The sequence below is a fragment of the Ceratina calcarata genome, unplaced genomic scaffold (assembly GCF_001652005.2).
Source record: "Ceratina calcarata isolate Rehan_Ccalc_2016 unplaced genomic scaffold, ASM165200v1 scaffold541.2, whole genome shotgun sequence".
Taxonomy (NCBI): domain Eukaryota; kingdom Metazoa; phylum Arthropoda; class Insecta; order Hymenoptera; family Apidae; genus Ceratina; species Ceratina calcarata.
The window spans coordinates 193,948-198,076 of record NW_017176579.1 but is presented as its reverse complement, the minus strand read 5'-3'; the positions used below and the strand labels follow the sequence as shown (position 1 = coordinate 198,076).

Below are 4,129 nucleotides of genomic sequence, written 5' to 3'. Positions count from 1 at the left end.
TACTATTATTGTTCATGATCATTACTCAGCGAACAAATTATGTACCACAAACGCGTATTTTTAAAGTCTCACTGGAACGGTTTATTTCTAGTCTAACGCTGTTTCATCTAGCCTAAGACTGGTTTTAATATTTGCAATGCGGCACGAGCTGACTGGCACGTTTCGATCGTAATTCTCCAGCAGGACTCCAGTAAATCCGAACTCTCGTTCAGTTTGAACGCAGCACGGCCTATTCGTTTCCGTGTTAAATCCGGAGTTGACAAGATTAAACCGCGAGCCGCGTGTGCAGCGAGCCTAAGTACTTGTTGCCAAGTTTGTAGCGCGTAAACACCTGTAACCGGTACGGCGATAGTATAGAAAAATAACGCGGTAACGATATTCAAATTATTTCCAAACGAAATTCAGATACTCCTTTTAAATATTGCTTCAAAAATAATTTTATCATTATTAATGTATATAAATATGATTAATACATTATTTAATACAATGTTTCATATAATGATTCATACAAAATTTAATATTATGAGAGTGATATAGTAATACTTCTATCATATTGCGATAAGGTTTAAAGAACATTAAATGAATACAACGCGAGTTCGTCGATATTTATTAGTTCGCGCTCGATCGAAGGGTTTTTGGCACGCTTTGACGTATGTAGAGTTGCCACGTGGTTCGCGAATTCGATGAGCAGTCAGAGTTGCACAAAATATAATCACAGATTGAAAAGATTTCGAGAAAAAAGCTGTCAAACATTCGGTTCTGACTGAAACTGTTACGGAGAACTGAAAAAATGTTATAACTATCATTAGGTAGATCGGTTCTGACTTATATGGGTTACGGTTTCGGTTCTTTAGTATCGGTATTTTACCGATTCTATAACTGTTATTTTTCTTCGGTTCCTCGTTTCGATTACAGTTCTTTTAAGTAATAAGTATATATGTTCCTTAGTGATTGAGAAGTTCATGTATAAAGCCATGTAATATCTAATACAGTTATGGCAGTTTGTCGGTTCTTGATAACTGTTTCAAGAATCGAAATCGATAGTATAATTGTTTTCAACCTTTGGGTACACTCAATAGCGTATTTTTCTATAATTGTATATTACCTTAGAATTATAAAAATAAGCTAGTGAATAGATATAGGGACGTGAAGAGAAATTAAGACGTTTATCTTATTGAAATAAGTCATAATGAATTAGTACATGTCACAATTTTCCTAAATTTACAGTCGTAACTCAGTAAACAACTATATCATACGTATGTCATAGGATTAGATAAAACGTCAATGATGTATTATAGATATTACTTTCTACGTAAATAATATCTGCATAAATTCTTGTATTTTCCATACTGCGGGATAATAAAACAGCTATTTATTGTCCTTCCGTTTAATTTGTTGCCGTAGCCAAATATCAGTTCGTTTTCAGATAAGTTAACATATTGTGAACTTTGTATGTGTCTAGAATTCCTAATACTGCATACGTAGAACTTTATTTTTGTATGCTTTTTGCGAACTTGTTATGCTCATCAATTGTCGATTATGTGTTCACGTATTTCCTTAAAGTTTCTGCGTACTTGGCGAAATGTTTAACACTTTTTTCAAGTATTATTGTGTGGAACCGTGTTTGCATTCGATTACGTAAAAATGAACAGACGATAATAATTAAACGTCAACAAGTTCGCTATTTCATTTCTAGACTATTATTTTGTAAAACAGTTTTGTTCATAGTAACTATCGCTATTTCATTTCTAAACTTTGTCCCTGCCACTCAGTTTCTTCTATTAAACTTCGGGTTTATGGATTTTAATGAATTTATAGAAAAGTTATATCGGTGGAAAATAAAGAAAATGCAGTAATACACAAGGCTATATGGAACGTCCATAATGAAATGTCTATTAACGTTTTTAAAAGATAAAAGAAATTTCTATCTGCATTTCATTTTGAAAAATGAACATCGTTTTATCTTGCATACAAAACAGCAATCTAGTAACTATTCGTTCTGTAATTTCACTTCTTTGTTTTCTCCTTACGGACAATAAATGAAAAGATAAGAATTGAAAAATCGAAGCACATGGAAATGGAGAACATGGCAACACGGATGAAATCGTTTTATCGAGACAATTTTCATTGGGAAGCTAAATCGATTAGTCGATCGGTCTCTGTATGCTAGCATAATTGTCGAGGCCGATTAACAACTTAAAATTGATCAATTAAAAATGAATCTCCCGTTACGTGAGTCTCGAATCTACGAGCTACTACGGTATTACGAAACGTGCAGAGCCGCGTCGATAATCACGATGCATACACTCACGTTCATAAGTCACCGTTAACAGAAAGTATCAGTATAACTTAAACGTATAATAATTGTTACACATATACAAATATTGTATTAGTCATTATATGAAACATTCTAGTGAACAGAAACTGGGGCCTCAATTCGTATATTTTGTGCAACAATAATATGCTCAGTTCAAGAATCAGAAACAATTTTCACATGCTTGTATTTAATTACATAATACAACGCAATATGAAATAATTACAAAAAATGCAAATGCATGAAAATATGCAATCCGGTCACATTGTAAGGATTGTTTAAACCTCGTCCGAGTGGAATATAAGGATTGTTTGAGCCTTGCCTAAACGGAATCATATTGTAAATGAATTTTACTGCAGTATCTGACGTAAAAACAAAAAAGGTTGTTGGAGCACGTGGCAAGTTGGTGCGTGTCGCGTAACGGCAGCAGTGGCAGAGCACGGGCCGAATCTATTCGGTACTTAGTACGTAGTTGTAGAGATCGGCTGGCCGGCCGATTACGTAACGATAGATTTATATAAATGGTTACGTTGACACTAAAGCCCCGGCCGTAGCTGCGTCGGCCATCGTTATATTATCTAACGTGGAGCACCGCACGGCGCGGTGCTACCTCAGCCCGTTCCGATCCGCCGCAGGCGTCGCTCCTCTGCCCGAGGGAATCGCCAATCGAATCCTTAAACTCTTTTCAATTGATTAACTCGAGTAATTGAAACTTTGCTTATTATATTACATTAATATATGCAATACATACTTTAATCAGGAGATTCAATTTTTAATTTAAATGAATTTTGAATTGGGAGAGTAAACTGTGAAACAGTTGTTGATTATACGAATAATGAAGATAAACAAGACAGTCGATAAATCAAGAAATAAAATAATATGTATCCTATATAGGATAGGATATTGTACAAGGAACAATCTATTACACATATACTTAAATTCCTGGAAAACATATCAATTAGGAAAGGATAAAATGATCTAAATTGAGACTCACTGCAGTCACTCTATACATGTAAGCTAGTATACGCACTACTTATTCATACTATAGGATAGGAGATAGAAGGGTGATCGATCGACTGGAAAAAAAGGAGGCGTAATTTCTTTGGACTCGACGTGTCGTGCATCGGGCGACACTTTCGCCGAGCATCGACGATAGTGTTACGTACGCAGGCGCACAGGGTCGACGTTTCTGTCAATTACATAATAAAAAGCGTTATGTAAGGACGAGCCGACTGCTCTACGCATAAAACATGTACCCGTAGCCAGTAACGGTGCTCTCCGTGCTCGACGAAATTGATTCGGTTTGATCTTACAGCGGCGGATACACGCCTTAAGTGAGTGCACCGCCTCCTGAGGTCGACGAGCCACTAACTTTGCCAATTGAGAGTCAACTTCAATTTGTATACTTTATTTAATGCGTGTCGCCTGAACAAGTCTTGAATCAGATTAAAAATAGGGCAAAATTACTAGAGTTCTTTTAATTATTCTTTACATTGTATATTATATATCATATACTGTGTCTCATGTTGCATCTAATAGTAACAGAATCTTTGAAATATGGTAGTAGAGCAAAATACGTAAACTGAAACCCTGTTGCAATAATCTTGTTAATATTGATACCCATTTAGCTTAAACGTTTTTAAGGATCGTTTAGAAACTGCAAATTGGAGATGATAGGTGGATCCGTGTTGAGAATTTATTGCACAATTTAGGAGGAAGATTGAAGGGTAGAGTTAATGAGGCGATTATAGGTTTTCAAGTCCATAGTTTCGAACTCATTTATTCGTTAATTATTGGATATTAAAATTATTTCAT

The 4,129-nt window shown here is 35.3% G+C and overlaps 1 protein-coding gene across 1 annotated transcript in view; it reads left to right on the top strand.

Annotated features, from left to right (window-relative positions):
• Positions 1–4,129, top strand: part of LOC108628842 (LON peptidase N-terminal domain and RING finger protein 3) — a 45,339-nt gene that overhangs the window by 17,479 nt on the left and 23,731 nt on the right. The gene's annotated exons all lie outside the window — the stretch shown is intronic.